Genomic DNA, 21621 nt, shown 5'->3' with positions numbered 1-21621 from the left:
CCCCAGGGAGGCCACAGTCCTGTTGGTCGGTCACAGCCCCTCTTTATTTCACAGCCAGCTCCAAACTGAAACTCCCTTCAGCCTCTCACTCAGCCTCCCCCTGGATCCTCCCCCAGTCTTTGTGTCCTTTGTCCAGTTTCCCAGGCAGAGGTGTTACCTGGCCTTCAACCCCCATCCTGGGTTCTCATGTTACATGCTCAGGTATGCTCCCTTCCCGAATGCAGGCCATCCCAGCACAACTCCCCTGCAACCTTCTCAGGTTAATACTTCCCACTCAGCATTCAAACAACACATCAAGAACATTCCCACTTCGTCACACTAGTATATCTCATCAACACAGTATCTGATTGCTTTAAATAAACGTAAAAGTTTGCCAAGCGAGAAATTTTATACGCCAAACTGAGATGTAGTGAAAGGGATACCATGGAAGACTAAGAATTTTAACTGAAACCTGAACATTTGCATTTATTATGTTTATGAAAATATATGTGTTCAGTTTGCTGGGCTTTTCTGCCTAGTGCTAAGTATGTATAATGTGTCAGTTTTCTGCAACAGTAGATAGAAATGTTCTGCACTTGTAATCTACTGCCAGTGGTGCAGCTACTGGCAATGGATAATGTTTTAAGTATTTGCATCAGTGAGCACATTTGAACTACCCTACCATTCATTCTTAGGAAACATTTTATCTATTTTGACCATACATTTACTTGCAATTCTCTTTTATCAAATATCAAAAGGCATCTGCTGTCTGCCAAGTTGAGTTTTATTTTTTTAAAGTCAGCCTTCTTAAAGCAAAGCAAAAGGCATCATGAAACCTCTGAAAAAAATATATATATTTTTTGCCCTTGTCAGATACCCAGACGCAGAATGCAAACTTCATGAAATTTAGGGAAAAAATGTTTTACAGTGGACAACATATTGTATCAAATTTCAGCTTCACATTAGTTTAGCACCAAGTTTTATGTACCTGAAAATTATATTCTGTGATGACAATGGCAATTAAACCTCATCTAGTGTGATACGAAGGCAGTGGTATAATACCACATGATATATTTCAGAGGATTCTGTTTCATACGGTTATTGCATCCTTGCAAGCTTTAATAACAGCAGGAGACTAAAAGTTGCTTTATAATAATAATGAAACCACAGAAGTTACAGAAGAAGATAACTGATATTGATAATAGTTGTAATTTGCTTACTTTTTGTGTATATTTTTAGTGTTTAAACAAGGAGCTAGGTTGATAGCCTAATGTGGCAAGTTGTTTCAGGACTGCTCTGCCCCCTGCTGGAGGTGTTGCCACCCTGACATACCTGCCCGAAGGAAAATATCACCCTGGAAAAGTGAAGTAGTGAGTTTAGACCTCTGAATATTGCCTAGAGAAGCCACTGAGGAGCTGATACGGGTGCAATCAACAACACTTGATCCTCTAGCAGCTAGAAAGAACAGAAGAAGTCAGCAGCCAATCAAGACCCACAAGGCGAGATAAAAGGCTTGCCCGCTTCTTTTAAGGGGGAGTTCTAGATGAAGCTGAGACAGGAGAGTACCTCCCCAGCCTACCTCAAACATCCAGGCCCATTTCAGGCATCTGACAGCATCTCCAATTAAAGCGTCTGACAAACTGTTAATCGATTGTGGAGTTTAAAAGCCCAGGTGGCTTATTGCAGAAGATGCCTTGCTTCTGGTGAGCTATGACAAGTTATAAAGCTGGAAGCCCTCTTTTAATCCACACAACAGCTGCCGCATATGCAGGGACATGTCAAGCCTCCTTGCTCTGCTCTGGCAGTGTATCCCAGAGATGATTTTAAGGGAAGGAGAGTAGATCAGTCTGTGCTCATTCAACTGCCGCCTTTCTCCTGTCATTGCCAACAAGAGTGTCGGTTAATCAATTGTGGTGTCTTTTGTGAAAAGATGCCTATCCTCTAGGAACTCAACAGAGACCACCAGCCAAAAATAAAAGTGTGTTAGTTTTTTGCCTGTAAGGAGTTAAACAGGATTCAACCATTTAACTTAAAATTGAAAGGTTATATGTCCCTTTACCAATACTTTCCGTCATCCACTTTCTTCTCTTAATGACTTTAATAATGAAAGCTGTAGCAAGGTAATATAGAGTTCCAATTACAGTACATGGGTATGTGGCCATTCCTGGAAACACCTGGGGGTAAGAACAGAATTCAGATCAGCCAAACCTAGATATTGTTGAGAGGTAGAATAACCAAGCTGATATAGGACCCAATGATATAGTCTGTTTTCTGCCCAGCCTCACTATCATCTCTGGATGAAGTAATCAGACTTCAGGTTGGACGAAGGCCTCTAAACCTAGCAGAAGGCTATGGAGGACACAAGGCTTTTAGCAATTAAGTTATAGATTTACTTTTGACTTGCTGTGAATTATTTCACTGTTAGCTGTGACTTTTGCTAGATAACGGTACTTTTTGTGTCTTTCCCCCAGATGCTGGAATCCTGGGAGTGAAGTTCTTCCAGGTCCGGTTAAGGTGTACCTCTCCCCATCAAAACTGGCATATAAATGGCAGCTGTGCCTAGAAGAGGGATAATTTAAAGGTAGCAAGGAGTGATGTGGGACATGGTGCAGCTCATCATGGTAAGTTAATTTTATTTTTCACTGATAACTCTTATCTCTTCTATGACTTTTTTCAGTAACTGTGTGCAAATTTGTATTTAATGAATATTATTTCAGATTGGAGAAGTGGAGGAATTCCTGGGGGAATGGTAGACTGGAGAGAGGAGTGCACTTTTGAGTGTGGTGTTGTAAATTCTTAAGTAGTTTGGTAATTTATAAAGTAATTTTTGGCTTGTATTAGGATTCAGGATGGCTACAATTTTTCACTGTTTTTCTCAGACAGTTCTGTGTGCGAGTTAGTGCTGTCCTACTTTTATGTTGTTTTATTTTTTGTGCGTGAGTATATCAGGGGACGGCAAGGGGTTGTTCCTTAAAAGCAGTAAGAAGGTGCAGGTAGCAGGGACATACTATGGATACTGACATATATGGGCAACATTTTAAATAGCTGTTACTCATATGTATGCAAGTATGACTGGAAAAATATAGGCTTGTAAAAGTGCTAGATTAGTTTCTGAGTTGAGTAGTAATCACCTCTTTAGATAAGACAAAACATACGAAATGAAACAATATTACATTATCCAAGATAGATTTAAATGAGTATAACATGGCTCAGAGGATAGTTTGTAGACATGAAAAAAAGATTCTTCCATGTATGATGGGAATTTCAAATCACTGGATGCAGATGCAGTTCTTAATAGTGAAAGAGTAGACCGAGATTGTTAAAGTGCACTTGGCAAGCAAAAATGTAAGTGACCTGAAACTTCATCAAATGCTCTCCCTTTTCATCAAATGCTCTCTCTTCTTCATGAAATGCTCTCCCTTTTATTTATGGTAGGGACGTATGAATTGCATTTTAATACAGAGAGTGTCTTCGGGACCATTTTACTGTGGATAAACGCTGAATTTGTTGAAGCAAGACTTAGTGTAGTTCTTCTTCCAGGAAGTGTAGCGGTTATAAAACAGGAATTAAAACATTTTATTTCTAACACATTGCTTATAGCCCTTGTCCTATTCAAAACAGAATAAATACTAAATAAGGGACATGCATGTGACATGAATTTTAAAGATTTTTCAGCATTTTGTCAAAGTGAAGTCATATTTGCCTTTTTTCTTTTTATTAGTTCCATTATCTTATATGTCACTTTGGATGGAAACCCTTCAGACAGAAATATATTTTAATTCAGTAATTTAATTAAACCACATTTTCTTTCTGTAACCTATTGGGTCATTTCCAATCTTTAGAAGATTGTTTTCCTTTTGAAGACACTTTCCTGAATTATAAAAATATTATTGGTATGTGCAATAAGAAGATGGACATTGGTTCACATGCAAAATGTAACTTTTTAAAATTGATTTTAAAAAAATCATCACTGAAATTTATTCTGAAAATCCACCTCAGGTAATGAGCAAATAATTCAATCTTTGCATGAAGCAAAAGAAATGTAACAAGTTATGTTTGGTATAAGACTTGCACCTATAATAAGGGCAATAATGCAGATAATCATCAAAAAACTTGATGAAAATAAGAGAACAGAATTTGAGAGGAAATCATGGGAAGATTTTACAATTATCCCCTTTAGAGTGCTCTTTTTTAATACTCTTGAGTAAGTGGATTTAGGATTGCTTAAAAAAAGTGTATATGTCTGGGAATGCAAATGCAGGAAGTTTTTAGTTGTAAAACTGTGAACATCTTAGTCCTAAAAATTCAAATGGCAAAATCAAAAGTTTTCTTTTGTTTGACTATGTAGATTTTGCAGGATTGGGGGGGAAAGGTCCACTTTATCACAATCATTAAAGCTGTCTTCACAACTTCACTATCCTCTTCTTTACCCTTTATCAATGAGAGATGCAAAGGTAACAATAAGGATTCTGTGAAGATTCAGAATTCCTTTTTAATCTCTCCCTCATTCTAAAGCATTCTAGAACATACGTTTGTCAAATTTCTGATCTACAACATTTTCTTAAGTCTAAAATAAAATGTGGTTAAATGTTGAAGCCTTTCACCATTTGCTGGTAGCCTTAATTGTTTAACATTTCAGCATTTATTTATATCAAAATTTCTATTTTATGGTGGACTAGCTTGTTAGAATGATATCTTGGTCCTACTAAAGCTATCTAAGTGAGTACTTTCACCCTGGTTTGTAAAATCTTAATCCTCTCATCCAATTTTTTCATAGTCTGTCATATATCTTCTTTTCCATGGCACCAATTTGAGAAATGTCAAAATCTAACTCAGTCCCTGACAAGTCAAAGTGTGATTCAAGGGCATGGACTCCCAAAAGTACCGCATCACGTGGAGTGTCTGAAATGTTTTCCAAAAGAGACTGATAAGGCGAGAGCCTTTCCGCTGAATGAACAGCATTGTAAGTGTAACACTGACAGACCCCCAGTCATCAGTGGTCGGGATTGAACCTAGGGCCTCTGACGCTTAGTGCATCAACCTCTACCGCATGAGCTAAAACCTAGCTGGCTGTTAGCTAAGGCTGTAGAGCAGATTCATTAATCTCTCTGTCTCATCTCCGTGCCACTAGATGGGACAGAACACCATGCCCAGGAGGTGTGTGGGTTACATACTTCCCCTAGCTGAGGAAGTGCATCCTGAGCCTCAAAGACTTCCCAGTTGATATCCCGGATGAGGCCCCACTTGTAACACTGACAGACCCCAGTTGTCGGTGGGCGGGATTGAACCTGGAGCTAAATGCCAGCTGGCTCTTAGCTACGGCTGTAGAGCAGACTCATTAATCTCTGTCTCTCTCTCTGAGTGGTCTCAGTACCACTAGATGGGACAGAACACCAGACCCAGGAGGTGTGTAGGTTACACAAGCAGCTGCAGATAGAGAGTGCTAAAGAGGCTGGATAGATCAATGAGTCCTCCTCCTAATACCTTTCTTTCAGGAATCTCAGAGGTAACATGTTTTCTGCATCTGGCATCTGTTTGTTCTGTTGATGCCTCTTTGAAGAAATCTTGTAAAATTCATAAAAACAGAATGGCCTAAAATTCACAAGTTTAGTGCCTGAAGTTAAGCTCCTAAAGCCAAATTTAGGCTCCTAAAAGGTGGTATGATTTTTTTTCAAAAATGCTAAGCATCTACAATTCCCAGTGAAGACAAGCTGACCTGCAGGTGCTCAGCACCTTTTTAAAAAAAAAATCAAGACACTTGTTTAGGAGCTTAAATGTGGCATTAGGAGCTTAACTTTAGGCCCCCATGTTAGAAAATTCTGGCCAAACAAATCTACTTCCTGCACACCAGAACCATATGTAAAGTATACTGTGCTACACCCCATAAGTATGTATACAGTGGTAATAACATAAATCTCATCTAGCAAAACTAATTCATGACAAGAAAACAGTCTTCAGAAAATTCCAAAAATATGCAGGGGGGAGTAGTCCTTTTTTGGCGGGGGAAGGAGGGATTTCCAGGCAGTAGCAGGTTTACTGGTAAAGCTGCTGCTTTTGGATTCTGCTGTTGGCAGAGGGGGAATGGAGAGTGAAGGTAACAGTGATAAGATCATTCACTAGTAATAATTCATAGAATCATAGAATCTCAGGGTTGGAAGGGACCTCAGGAGGTCATCTAGTCCAACCCCCTGCTCAAAGCAGGACCAAACCCAACTAAATCATCCCAGCCAGGGCTTTGTCAAGCCTGACCTTAAAAACCTCTAAGGAAGGAGATTCCACCACCTCCCTAGGTAACCCATTCCAGTGCTTCACCACCCTCCTAGTGAAATAGTTTTTCCTAATGTCCAACCTAAACCTCCCCCTCTGCAACTTGAGACCATTACTCTTTGTTCTGTCATCTTCTACCACTGAGAACAATCTAGATCCATCCTCTTTGGAACCCCCTTTCAGGTAGTTGAAAGCAGCTGTCAAATCCCCCCTCATTCTTCTCTTCTGCAGGCTAAACAATCTCAGTTCCCTCAGCCTCTCCTCATAAGTCATGTGCTCCAGCCCCCTAATCATTTTTGTTGCCCTCCGCTGGACTCTCTCCAATTTATCCCCATCCTTCTTGTAGTGTGGGGCCCAAAACTGGACACAGTACATAATTAGTGATGGATGTGTCAGAAAATTTGAGTTTGTCAATTATTTATTTTTGTTAGGAGGGTATGTGTGGCAGGGTTATTTCATGTGGGATTACTGTTGCTGAAAGAAGAGAACTAGGGTTTGTAGGCGTTGGTAAACAATACAAAATGTTTAAATGGTGGCTAGATTGGACTGAAGTAGTTGTATATTCCCTGACAAGATTTCCTTTCTTTTTCTTTGTCTTTCCATACGCTCAGTTGTATAGGGCATCCACCAGTTTCCACCATCTGTTTAGAGTGTATTATTTTTGTAAGGGGGAGCCTTAATCCCTGTAAAACTGACACTGGTACAAGATGGTGGCCGTGAAGTGAGCAGACCCTAACCATCAGTTTGAACACTAACTAATGTAAACGCTAGCCTCTTCTAATACTTTCCATGGAAATTCTGTTTGTTGTAGATTTTTAAGGCCAGAAGGGACCACAGTGATCATCTAGTCTGACTGCCTGTAAGACTCAAGCCATATACTGTCACCCAGTAATTTCTGTATCAAGCCCATTATGTCCGTTTGAGATCTAGCATCTTTTTTAGAAAGATAACCAGTCTTGATTTAAAGACTTCAAGTGATGGAGAATTCATCATCTCCCAAAGCTAGTTGTTCCAATGGTTAAATATAGCCACTGTAAAAACATGTGCCTTATTTCTAGTCTAAATTTGTCTAGACTCATTATGCCTTTTTCTGCTAGATTTAAGAGCTGTCCACTATCAGAAATCTCTTCCTCCATGTAAGTACTTGTAGACTGTGTGCAAGTCACCTTTACCTTTTCTTGGAAAAATGAAATAGATTGAGCTTTCACTATAAGATCTGTTTTCCAGACCAGTGGCTCTCAACCTTTCCAGAGTACTTCAACCCTTTAGGAGTCTGATTTGTCTTGCGTACCCCAGGTTTCACCTCACTTAAAAACTACTTGTTTACAAAATCAGACATAAAAATACAAAAGTGTCACAGCACACTATTATTGAAAAATTGCTTACTTTCTCATTTTTACCATATAATTATAAAATAGATCAATTGGAATATAAATATTGTACTTACATTTCAGTGTATAGTATATAGAGCAGTATAAAAAGTCATTGTCTGTATAAAATTTTAGTTTGTACTGACTTCGCTCATGCTTTGTAAGTAGCCTGTTGTAAAACTAGGCAAATATCTAGATGAGTTGATGTACCCCCTGGAAAACCTTGTGGACTCCTGGTTGAGAACCACTGTTCCAGACCATAAATAATTCTTGCAGCACTTTTCTTAACCCTTTACAATTTGTTCACATCCTTTTTGAAGTGTGGATACCAGAAATGACTTCACTTCACTAATGCAATACAGAAGTAATACCACCTCCCTCCTCCTTCTTGCTATTCCCCTGCTTATGAATCCTAGGATCACACTGCTGCCTTAGCTATAGCATTGCACCGAGAGCTGACAGTCAGATGGTAATCCACCATTACCCCTAGGTCCTTTTCAATGTCACTGAGTTCTAGGAAACTGTCTCCCATCTTATAAATTTGGACCTATGGATGGATGACCTTGCATTTGACTGTATTAAAATGTATGTGTACAAATGAGGCCACCTTATCAAATGATCCAGATCAGTTTCTATGACTGACTCCGACCCCATCATTATTTGTCACTCCACCAGTGTGTGTGTCATCTGAAAATGTCATCAGTAATGATTTTATATTTGCTCTCAGATAATTGATAAAGATACTAAATTACATTGGGCCAAGAACAAATCCCTGCAGGACCCATTAGAAACCTCCCACATTTGTTGATGACTCCCCATTTACATTTACTTTTGATATCTATCAGTTATCAAGTTTTGAATCAATTTAATGTGGGTTACGTTGATTTTGTATGGGTACTCATTTTTTTGTGTGATAACATCATGAAAAACTAAGTGAAATGCCTTCCAGAAGTCTATTATGTCAAAACAGATACCTTGATCAGCCAAACTAATAATCTCATTAAATATGATATCAAGTTTGTTTGACAAGACCTATTTCCATAAAATCATAATGATTGACATTAATTATGTAACTGTCCTTTAATTCTTAGTTGATTGCATACCTTTATCAAGCTTTCAATGATTTTGCTTGAGATCTGTGTCAGGCTAATTGGGCTATAGTTACTTGGCTCATTCTGCTTACACTTCTAAAATATTTTAAGATTCAAGAATGGGAAAACACCTTACAGGAATGTTGTAGCTGAAAAGAAAAGAAAAAGACACCCAGAAAACTCAGTTAAGACTAAAGTTAGAAGAAACCCAAGTGTCTGAAAGTATAAAAATGCACAAAGTGTCCAAACAATCTTAACTCTGCCCCATGGCAACCCCAGCCTCCAATTATTCTTGTTTTCTTTTCATACTCCTGAAATTAAGAGTTTAGACCATCAGGTCCCTGAATTAGAAGTTGTCATTTTTGAATCAAGGATTTATTTTTAAGTTCACTGTGTGTGGCTGTGGACACTTCAGTTTTAGAAAAGACATTGTAGATGTCTAGTGCTTATACAATTATCCCTTTCCCATCTTTCATTTATCATCTCTTTTTATATAAGTATTTCAATAGTTTTGCAATCCATGGAAGCAGAAATCCTAAATTTTAAGAAGTCCCTGCACTTCTACATCTTTTGCAGGCTTATATGTATGATACCAGTTTTATATGCTCTGTCACCAAACTGACCTTTGCTTTTTCATTTCAGTGCTATATCTTCATGAGCTAGGCCTAGACAGTTTGAATATTTACGCCTTTTAGTATATATTTATGTGACTAATCCATACTTTCTCTCCAAATTTATCATGTGAAGTAACAGCCATAATTAAGAGCTGGTCATGGTAGCTAAAATATCAGTTCACCCTAACACTCTGCATTTTGTAGCATTCAAGGATCTCAAAGTGCTTTACACACGTTAATGAATTTACCCTCACAGCAACTCTGTATGTAGCCATTATCTCCTTTTTCCATTTTATAGATGAGGAAACAGGAATGAAGTTTTAGTATTTTGATAAAGATCACAAGGAGCTGTATGGCAGAGGCAAGAACAGAACACTGATCTCTTGACTTCAGTACTGTATCTTAACTAAAGAGCCAACCTTCCTAGCAATGACTTCGGTAGATTTGTATTCATGCAGAGTAATTGGTTGTCTGAGCTGTAGCTGTACACCTACAAAAGTAGATGCCATAAGCAGGTTATCTTGAAGCAGACATAAAAAAACATATTAATTAAATTGTGTAAATGTAAAGCCAGTTCCCTCCCCTCTCTCCCAGTGCATCATGGGGGACATTGACAAAGGCATAAATTGCAGGTAGCTGCCTAACTTCCATGGGAATTGGTGCCTTAGTGACCTTTGTGCCTTTGAAAATCTCCCTTTCTTTACTCTGTGTCTGCCTTGTTGAGATTGTAAGCTCTATTGGACACAGACTTTGCCTGTGTTTCATGTCTTATGCAGCACTGTGCATATTGTAACAAATAATATGCCCAAGAAATAATACTTCATCCAGCCTAAAAGTACTGTAATGGTTAAATGCTAACACAGATGTTGCCAGCCATGAAAAAACGTGTAAGTGTAGTGAATGATAAGCTAGGCAAATATAAGAACACTGGTACAAGTTTATTCATTCGAGTACTTTGTAATATTTAAAAGCAGGAATTCAGATGAACAGTGTTTCTAAGAGTGTGTTTTATTGTGACTCTAAGTGTTCAGATTTTTAGGTGGTCACGTGCCAAAATACACAGGTCAGTTCGCTTATTAGCTCAGATTTATTTCTTACTTGAAGGGTGTTCTGTAGTATTATGCATCCCTTAAATGATTTATGGATAATAAAAGTATTTGCTTGAATAGCTTTCATGTAATTTTTATCTGCCACTACTATTTCCATATATTTCTGTATACCTCTTGGTATTTGTGTGTGTGATTTTTCTTATGGTCAATGGAAATAAAACAGAGTATTACTGTTAATTACCTTCTGTTACTTTGAATCTTGATATGACTTTGTGCTAAATATTAGTGAATACTTAAGCATCTCTTGCAGAAATTCAAGGCAAATAAAAGATCATTCTCTTGCACTTGTTTAAATTTTAATTACCTTTTCAAGCAACAAACAAGCTTCAAGCTAAGACATGCTGATGTTGAAAACTAGGTCATCTTGTTTACGGGCAAACTGTTTTCAGTACTGCAGAGTGATTGTTTAAAAGAAACGAATTAGAGGATTTTTCTAGGATTTAGCAAGTCCATATAATATGTTAGGAGACCCTCATTATACATAGCTGTATCCATTAATTTTCCTGGGTTGTAAACAATTTATTAGAATTCTTCTGTTCTGTCTGGGCTTGGATTTACTTTACTTTAGCTGACTTTGAGTGAATAAAGGCTCTCTTAATTGAAAAGATAGCCGATGGAGTCAGAGTAAAAATGTCTCAGGCTCTATTTAATCAAAATGATCCACTGCCTTCCATGCTTTTCAGTCCCATGTAAGATTTGTAGGACTCTACTTTTATTTTTTTTTTAACCCAGATTCCTGATTGAACTGAAATTTGGTGATACCTTGGGGGAAAAAAATTTATGGGTCAGGTGAGGGCACAATGCAAGATTATTTTAATTTATTTTCTTCTGGTTCCTTCTAAAAGATCAAACTTGGTCCTTTGTGATTGGAGGCATTTTTTTAACTCTAAAATTTAGCTCTTGCCTTGGGGCTAATTAAACTAATTAAAACAATTAACGTTGATATCACAGATCACAATCTGAGGGTCGTAGGATTGCACAGTTGTACCTGAGGGCAGCATTTTGCTGGAACCTTTATGAGAGGCAGTGTCTCAGTGGATAAAGCTCAAGAAACGTGGGTTCTATTTCCATTTCAGCCACTGGCATCATAGATGACCATGGCTAATTGTTGTCTCTCTCTGCCTCTATTTTCCCATCTGCAAAGTGGGAAAATTACACTTTACCAGCTTCCTAAAGCTCCATAAGATTTACGGATGAAAATCACTGTGTAAGAGCTAGGGGGCATTTCTATTTATTTATTTATGTATTTACCAGAGACAATTAATTTTCACAGAGAACGTGAGGTTTTGCCTGAATGAGGTATTAACCCTTCCATCTTTGACTTTCTTGATTGTATTCTATATTTTTGTAACACAATTAATGGAATTGCTTTAGGAAATGTCTGTATTTGAGCCATACAAAACTATATGCTACTGAATGAAGTCAAGTATTTTATTATTTAAATTTAATAATTTAATTATACTGTATGTAGTGCTGTGTTTGAAGGATTTGTATTACAGTACTGTAGTTCCTGTTCATTCTCCCTCCTTGTATGTAGACTGGCTATCTGCTGAGTGGAAGTTAATTTACTACATGAGCTGTTTTGATTTTTTTTTCTGTTCCAATTGCAGGTGATTAGTATATTCTGAAAAGATACTTACCCTACATTATATTTGTTTTTTTCCTATAAAAATTTGCTGCTAAAATTATTAAAAAAATATTTAACTATTATATATAACTGTAGTAAAGCTCTAACTAGATGCTTGCTGGATACCACCACAAGACAGTGTCAGTTTGTGTTTTTCATACATCCTCCTTAAATGTTAAATCTGTTCTCAAGAAATAAATGTAATACTTTCTGTTCAACATACAAGCTCCATGCATGTTCCATAGAAATAGGATTGCATTTTAAAAATATATTTTTGTGGCATATAATAAACATTGAACTCTACCTATTGTCTGATTACAAAGATTTGTTCTTATCATATTTTGAGGTTAACTGACTCTGTGGTTGGTTTGTAGTTTAATAAGTTATAGTTCTCTTTATAAGCTCTTCTCCACCTTTTGTAGCCTGTTAGTCCCTGTGTCTGTGTGAGTGTGTGTGTGAGAGAGAGAAAGCACACACATAATATCTTTAGTAAGGAACCACTCCAATGGTCTCACTCACATTATGTCAATTATCATATGCCCCATAGAAACAGACTATATAAATGTGCTATGAAGATACATAGAAAGGATACTTTAGAAACCCATACTCCCTGTGTAAACAGTAGATAAAAGTTAATCAGTAACTCACAATGAAAGTGGCTCAAGCCAGAACTCAGCAAGAGAAGTGTGTAGAGGTACAGCAGCAGTGTTAGCGGTCCTGTTAATCTGAAGTTCTGACCAAGTCTTCTATGAAGACTTAGAGCTGCTTTAGACATAGAAGGCAGTGCTGTGTGGTAGCAAGCTGGCATAGTACTGAAACTGACATGGTCACCCACCAACAATCCAATCCCAAATGCTTTTCTTTGTCCATAGAATTTTTACACCCTGTCCTTCTTTTAAAAAAGTATCCAAGTTTCTGGCTAGCCATATGCAATAGGTTCTTTGGGGCCCTCCAAGTCCTCACCATCCTATGTGTCAGATGCTGCAGGACCACTTTGGACTCGTTGGAAGCTGGAGCCCCAAAGAATTTGAAGGTGCAGCTGAGAATTAAATGTCTGCTGCAGAGATCTGGGCAGAAATGGAGAAACCCTTCTTGAGAAGCAAAAATTACTGAACTAGGTGTGTAACTATGAACCAGTTAAAAAGGTTAGCATTCAAGGGGGTTTCGTCTTCCCCTCCCAGCCCAAGAGGGCAACAAGAGAATACACACCTAGCTTCTCTAGGATTGTTGGATGGGAGATATTTCTTCTGCTAATCATTATTAACATTCATATTGAAACTAAACTCTCTGGTGATCAGAATAGAAAGACAGTCTGTTAGACCTACAAGTCAACATTTCTATAGCACTGGCTGAATACCATTCGCTTAAGGAAGAAAAACACTACAAAAGAAGATCAATAACTATTTGGGGGGATTAATTCTATTCTTTTGATTCATACAAAACTAGATACACTACCTTTTTGCCATGGCAACTATATCTTGATAAAACTGTTGTCATATCTGCATGAGTCATTCTTGGCAGGGATAATCTGACTCTTTCTACACAGAGCGCTGAAGAATCCTGACTTTAAGGGATGGAGGATGATGCGTGAATATGTGTGGGTTGCAAACAGAAGAAAAGTGTTCTCTAAATCTCAGGCTAAAAATAGTTAGTGAAGTTAGAGTCTACATTTTGACCATAATGTTGTCTGTGGAAAAAACATTGCTAGAGCATAAACAAAGGTCTAGATTGTTCCTGAAGAATGCCCTGTAATCAACACATTGTTGTCACTATTTTCAATATGAATTTTGGATCTTTGTTTTCTATCAAGTTCTCAAAATTGCAATTAAATTATGTACACACATAATAAACAGAAGGAAAGTGCTTTAAAATAGACCAAGATACTATCCTAACCTTCAATATCACTCACAATGTGAAATATATTAGAATATATTTAAATTCAAATATTTCCATTTTTTTTTTACCCTCAACTATGGTAAGTCATTTTCTCTATTGGTTCACAGGAATTCGGTTCTCAAATCCACTCCAGTAATTAGAGAGAGGCTTGAACCAATCCTCTTGAACTTTGAGAGGGGGGAAAGGTAGTGTTCAGCTTGAAACCCCAGATCTAGAAATCAGATTTGAGAATAGCTGTTGGGGTTGAAGTAGACTGATCCAAAACCCTGGATTGGAATTTCCCAGAATGGTCTGTTACAGGTAGTTCAAAACCCAGTTCTTAATTTTGCAGGCTGTTCCCAGCTCCAATGATATTTAACTGAAGTTACCCAATGCCCCTTGATGAACTGATTGTTAAATCAGTACCCAAAAATAATCATCTAAAATATTAAACAAAATGAACCTGTAGGGATTATGCAAACCAGATATGTCATATTCTTAAACAAAAATGAATAGTTTCCTGCTTCCTGTATTTACCTCATACAATTTTGTATATCAGTTTGATTTCTCCCCCCTCCTTTGAGAAAGCAGAAAATATCTCCTATTGAGTATCTGCACCAGTTCAAGGTGACAAGAAGTTCATCATATGGTTTGGGCAGAAATTTGAACCTGCCTCAGCTGGCTGGACTCTGACTTGCTGAACTGAACCTACACTTTAGGAGATCATACACACCATCATATTGCTGCTTCTCAGAGAGAGAGACAGAGACTTTGGCAATATACAAAAACCTGTAGGAGAACACTTCAACCTCCCTGGCCACACAATAGCAGATGTAAAGATCTTACATCTTACAGCAAAAAAACTTCAGGATCAGACTTCAAAGAGAAACTGCTGAGCTTCAGTTCATTGGCAAATTTGACACCATCAGCTCAGGATTAAACAAAGACTGTGAATGGCTAGTCAACTACAAAAGCAGTTTCTCCTCCCTTGGTGTTCACACCTCAACTACTAGAAGAGGGCCTCATCCTCCCGGATTGAACTAACCTCGTTATCTCCAGCCTGATTCTTGCCTGCATAGTTAAACCTACCTCTGGAACTTTCCATTACATGTGTCTGACGAAGTGAGCATTCACCCACGAAAGCTTATGCTCCAATACATCTGTTAGTCTTTAAGGTGCCACAGGATTCTTTGTTGATTTTAGAGACTTCCCTATTGCTAGATGTGAGAAGTGACCCAAAAAAGGTCCTTGACGGTCATGGTTCTCCTGTGTCCCAGATTCCACATCAACAAAAGGCAATGTCTCTCTGGGTGGAGGGAAGCTATAACCAAGTCAGTTTTCCAACAGGAATACTGGATAAAGAAGACAGGACATCTGCATCTGAGTAGTGGTTGAAGGGGGAAGCAGCTGCTTGGGGGAAGTAATCTCTTCACTTAGTAGATGGGTTCTGTAAAAGTGTCTTTATCTTTTGTTTTCTGCCCTTTGGGTTGTTGTCCGTCTTTGACTAAAGAGGCAGTAACTGAGGATCTTGTTGTGAAGGAGTTTGTTTGCTCTGTCTGAAAATAAATCCTAAACCCTCCTTGTAAATTGAGATGTTTTTTCCGTTTAATTATTTTTGTGTATTTGTGACGAGGAGTGCTTGGAACGGGGCTCTGCCACATTACCCTCATAGAGTCATATCTTATCACACCCCACCCCACCAGGTCGTCAAGACTCCAACCCAAGAGCGCAGCAATGCGGTGAGGCTGGCCAAGAAAGAGCCAGCTGCTTTCCATAGCCATCCTAGAAACAACCTATGCAGCGGGACCCCATGCCCAGAGCGTAGGTTTAGAATTGAGTTTGCCATACTTTACATACAAAGCTTGGTGTCCCCCATTCAGTGTGCCCTGGATAGACATCCAAAGATTCTCTGTTTACAGATTTCCATCAACTTTGCTTTAGTTTAGAAATGAAATGTTATAAAAGTGGTACCTCTGCATTTGAGCATGACAGGAATAGAAGAATTCCCATGAGATAACTAATCTATAACAGGGGATTTTTTTGCTTTGTAAACTTGCTTTATGATGAGAGAAGAGGGGAGAAGAAGTTTTATTTTGGGTGACAAGGAAGGTATCACATTAAAAAATCAACTTTGTGCAAAATAAATCCTGCTTTTTACTACTGTGTAGCAGGGTGCTGGTGCACAAGCACCTAATTAGCCCCTGCTCAGCCAGCCTCAATCAGGGGAAATAGATTGGGGCTGGGGAGAAGGCTGGTACCTGGCCTCAGGAACTGGCTGCACCTGTGGGCCTGCTCAGAGAAGAGCTATAAAGGCTGGCTGGCTGGCAGCCAGTGCAAAGGGGGGGATTGGCCAGGGAAGGGGTAGTCTCCAGAGAGAAGGGAGAACCCCTGTAAAGAGGAGACCAAAGCCTTGTAAACTTTGTATCTAGTGTTGCTGGTGGTGGGTACTAGATATAAATAAAACCACGGGTGCTGCAAAAGAGAAGCCTGAAGGTGCTTTATTAAAGGAGCCCAGAGTAGTGGGAAGGCAGGCCAGGAAAGGACTCGGTTACATACTGATATGATGAAGAGGGACCATAACTAATAGAGTGAGATTTTCACAGGAGTGAAGACAAATGTTTTATTACAGTAGGCCTTTAGAGCCCCAGTCATAGAGCAGGGTCTATTTGTGTTAACTGCTATATAAACACAAAAGTACAATACAAGAAGAAAACTTGAGGGTGGCTTGATTGGGTAGTGGGGTTTTAAACTAGTCTAAGTAGATTGGATAATTTAAATATTGCTTTGTTAGGTTCACGTAGATAAATGACTTAAATCAAAAACATTTTCAAATGCAGATTTCTTTTTCTGATCTGTCTGCTCAACCAATCTTCCTTCCATACACCCTTGCCTGGTGAGTCTGATTGGAGTGAACTACGAGTCTTTCACTTGAATGGTTTCTATTTTATGACATTCCCATAAAATATGAATGCTGTTGAGACAGCCTTTCTAATGATAATAATGTATGCTTATTTTAAAATGGGCTTTTCTTTGTGGCCAAGAGCCATGCAGGATCTAACCTCCACTTGAATTAAGATTTGAGTGCGCTGACCTGTTTGAAAGGAGAACTGCTGCTTTAGTAGTTCTGGATGTAACAGTTCTCTGGAATCTCTTGGGAGTGAAGCTTAGGGGGAAAGTGATGTTTAGGAGAGAGTTTCTAAACAGAATGGAAGTTCACTAGTTGGAAACTAAAAATGTATGTGGAGGCATGGTTGTTTAGCTTGGTTTTGAAAGTGCAGAATAGATGGTGATTATTCTGTCTCTCTGCTTGCACAGAATGGTATGACCTTCATGTCTGATCTGGGATATACGCATCTCTGGCCTTTGAAGTATTGTGGAAATAAACTCTGACAGCATGATACTCATTTAAATCTTTGCAAAACAGCCCATGTTTGATTCATGTTATGGTCAAAGCTGTTACGAAAATAAGTCACCAAAGTGACATGTATAGAAAGGCAGTTTGTAGGATAAAGCTGATGTGTGATTTTTGGCATCCACTGCAGCTTGGGATGGTGTGAAATAAAATTCCTATTCACTCCGCCTATTGCTCAGATAGTATAGCCAGTGTCCTGCCAAGTGCTATAGGTGAGAAATGTCATGGAACCCAGTGAGAAATACAAGCCAATGTGCCCAGCAGTTAAAAGAACAAATCCTGGAAAGCTTTAATATACATTTTCACTATCTCATCTTGTTTTCCCACTCTCTGCCAGGGAGTTCTGTACCCTCACACACAAGGAACTAAAGGCAATTGGAAGATGTATATCTCATGCTGTTATGAACTGTAGTGCAAATAAGCCAGGATGTAAATATCTGCTTGGTCCTGTGGTACACAAAAACTGCCTTTAGTTTAAATGCTTGGAAGAATTTAGATTGGATTGCCTGGAAATGACTGGCTGGTCTTGCCTTGAGTACTGTCTTGTTTCCATTCATACCAAAACCTGGATAACTGATCACAAACAACAAAATATGAAGCGGAGACTAGAGAGAAGAAAAATTCTCTAATTGTGTTATAAAACTTCCTCCTGCCTGTGTTAACATAAGAATGGGTCAGAACAATGGGCCATCTAGCCCAATGGCCAGTGCCAAATGCTTCAGAAGGAATGAACAGAACAGGGCAGTTATTGAGTGATACATCCCCTGTCATCCAGTCCTAGCAAAGGGTCACCTAGAGCATAGTGTTGCATCCCTGAACATCTTAGCTAATAGCCATTGATAGACCCATCTTCCATGAACTTAGCCAATTCTTTTTTGAACTCCGTTATACTTTTGGCCTTCACAGCAACCCATGGCAACAGGTTCACTGTGTGTTGTGTGAAAAAGTATTTCTTATGTTTGTTTTAAACCTTCTGCCTATTAATTTCATTAGGTGACCCCTGATTCTTGTGTTATGGGAAAGGTTAAATAGAACTTACTTTCTCCACACCATTCATGATTCTATAGACCTCTATCATATCCCCGCTCCTTAGCGGTCTCTTTCAAGATGAACAATCCCCATCTTTTTAATCTAGCCTCATGTGAAAGCTGTTCCATACTCCTAATAATTTTTGTTGCCCTTCTCTGTACCTTTTCCTATTCGAATATATTGTTTTTGAGATGGAGTGACCAGAACTGCTTGCAGTATTCTAGGTGTGGGCGTAGCACGGATTTATAGAGTGGCATTATATTTTTTGTCTTATTATTTGTCCGTTTCCTAATGGTTCCTAATATTCTGTTAGCAACAGTCAAAAAAGCAGTGTTCATTTTTTGCCACTTCACTATTCGCCCCTTTTCCAGATCATTTATGAATATGTTGAACAGCACAGATACAGTACAGATCCTTGGAGGACCCCACTGTTTACCTATCTCTTTTATGAAAACTGACCTACCCTTTATTCCTACCCTCTGTTGCCTATCTTTTAACCAGAGACTGATCCATGAGAGGACCATCTCTCTTATCCCATGTCATAAACAGATAAGGGTTAAGGTCTCTTTTACCTGTAAAGGGTTAACATGCAGTACCTGATGACCACCTGACCAGAGGACCAATCAGAGACAAGATAATTTCAAATCTCTGTGGAGGGAAGCCTTTGTCTGTGTTCTGTTAGAGAGTTCTCTTTTTGGATCTGAGAGGCCAGACATGTCTCCAAGTTCTCCTGGAGTAGTTCCTACTATTCAATAGTGAGTATTAATTAGAAAGGCAGATTAGTCTTATAATTTGATTTCTACATTTGCAACTGTGTGTTTGCTGAAGGAAATTCTTTATTCCTGTTTGCTGTTACTTTGCTTTTACTGAGAAAGAAAGGGGGAGGGGGGAAATGCTCTCCAGGTTTATAGTTTAGACCCTGTATATTGTTCCATCTTGGTTACAGAGACAGTGACTTTCTTTTTATTCTTTACTAAATTCTTTTCTATTAAGGACTTGGTTGACCTTTCCTTGGGTGGATTCTCAGGGAAAGGGGAGGCATTCCTCTGTAGTTAGATCCCAGTAGCTCTCCTAGGAAAAGGGAGGAAGCAGGGGGGAATGGTTTATTTCTCCTGGGTGTAAGAACTCCATGGATTTGGGGCTCTTGGGATCCCCAAGGATTTTGGGGAAGGACTGTCCCCCAATCCACATACCTGATTGGGTGGTGGCAGCTTTTACTAGATCTAAACTAAAACCCTAGTTTAGAGATAAATTCATGCAGGTCCCCATATTGGAACCCAACAGCTCTAAGTGGGGGGTGAGACCTTATGACATCCCATGACTGCTTTCTTTGCTTAAGAGCCTTTGGGGAGTGACCTTGTCAAGGCTTTCTGAAAGTTCACATACACTGTATTGACTGGATCACCCTTGTCCACATACTTGTTGATGATCTTAAAGAATTCTAATAGATTGGTGAGGTATGATTGTCCTTTACAAAAGCTATGTGGATTCTTACTCAGTATTAATGAAGGTAGCTAACTTATACATACACACACAGTATGTGTGCTTGTATGCACTGTGGCAAAGTTCCTCCTCTCCTCTAGTAGGTCCTGCGCTTATTGGCAGATTTCTTCCCCTCAGTGGTTTTCCCCTTGGATGAAACCCATAGACTGGATCAACTACTCCTATGTAGCATTAGGAGTAGCGGGGCTAGGGGGGAATCCGGGCCCACCCTCTACTCCAGGTTCCAGCCCAGGGCCCTGTGAATTGCAGCAGTCTCTATAGTGCTACTTGTAACCGCTGCTTGACCACTACAGCTCCCTGGGCTACTTCCCCATAGCCTCCTTCAAACACCTTCTTTATCCTCACCACAGGATCCTCCTGGTGTCTGATGCTGCTTGATTGTATGGTGTTTTCCTCAATCCTCCAGTAGTACCCCCTCTCAGTTCTTAGTTCCTTGTGTCTCTTGCTCCCAGCTCCTCATGCGCACTTCTTTTCTCTAGTTCCCCCTCCCTAGGCTGGCGTGAGCTCCCCTTTTTATACCAGATGCCTTGATTAGCCTGTCCTGATTGGCTGCAGGTGCTCCAATCAATGTAGCTCTCTCCAGTGCCTTCTAGAAAGTTCTTAATTGGCCCCAGGTGCCTTGATTAGCCTGGAGCAACTGCCATTTTGGTTCCCATGGTCCTAGGGATTTGCTTAGCCTGGAGCTAACATACCTGCTTCTCAATACTTTCCTGTAGCCATCCGGCCTTGCTCCATCACAGCCCATATATGTGTGCTATGAAGTCTCTAGAAGATAGTGGAGAAGTAGTGCATGGGTGTATTACCTAAAGGAGCCTGTTACTGTCCACTTTGGAAAGCATAATACTCAATTATGTTTCTAATGTACTCGGAAAATCTGGAACTACATATGCACAGAAAAAACCTAATCAAACCTTTTAGATTGTATATTTCATCACTAGATTCAGCATCTGTTCCTAGGTGTGTTTGCTCAAGCTCTTAGGAAGAAAAATGACCTTTTAAGCCTTGCTCAGATAGACATGTGAGATCTCATTATATCCTGCTGTATTATTGTGTGGGAGGTTATTGAGGGAAAAAAGGGTTTATTTGAGGTACTGAAGATATTATTTGCTGATTGCCAAATACTGAATTAACAGCACATGCTATTTTTTATTTTTGTTTTTTAAGGTGTTTGAGGGAACCCTTTATGGTTTATCTCCTGGTTTTTAATCTCATAATAGAGAGAGTTTAGGGAACCAAATAGTCCAAGGGTAAAGAATGAATGTGTCATGTGGTTCATATTCTATGAATGATAAACTGCTCTAGTTAATCTCTAAAAACATTTCTTTATTTTTCTTTATTACTTTTAGTTACTAAATGGTTACAAAGAGAAGAAATAAAGTCATGATAGCTAGACATACATAACACATTTGTTCATTTGCAATCTGTTACCAGCATAGTACATCATCAGAATCATTTAATAATTAAGGTAAATTACTTCTTAAGTCTTAATGCTTCAGCTTTGTTTATGTTTCTAATATATCTTCTGCAAGATTTGTGGTCTGGCCTTTTAGCCCTTACTCATGTGAATAGTTCCCCTCTCCAGTGGGACAACTTACATTTATAAGGGCTTCAGGCTCCAGCCAGTAGATTTTAAGTTTCATTTAAAAAACAAACAAATGAAACTCTCTTTTTTTTTTCTAACCTCAAACTATTGGCCTTGCTGTGATTATTCAGAGTTAATACTGTAATTTAATTACAAAACCCTG

At 38.9% G+C, this 21621-nt stretch overlaps 1 long non-coding RNA gene across 1 annotated transcript; it reads right to left on the bottom strand.

Annotated features, from left to right (window-relative positions):
- Nucleotides 1-1200: 1200 nt before the first annotated feature.
- LOC120375112 lies at nucleotides 1201-20275 on the bottom strand. Its single transcript, XR_005586434.1, has 3 exons — nucleotides 20222-20275; nucleotides 8720-8856; nucleotides 1201-2153 (listed from the first exon to the last, which is right to left on the bottom strand). It is a non-coding gene; the product is annotated as an uncharacterized LOC120375112 (long non-coding RNA).
- Nucleotides 20276-21621: the final 1346 nt, after the last annotated feature.

Source organism: Mauremys reevesii, linkage group 11, assembly GCF_016161935.1.
Source record: "Mauremys reevesii isolate NIE-2019 linkage group 11, ASM1616193v1, whole genome shotgun sequence".
Lineage (NCBI taxonomy): Eukaryota > Metazoa > Chordata > Testudines > Geoemydidae > Mauremys > Mauremys reevesii.
The sequence above is the reverse complement of the archived record's forward strand: the minus strand, read 5'-3'. Positions and strand labels throughout refer to the sequence as shown.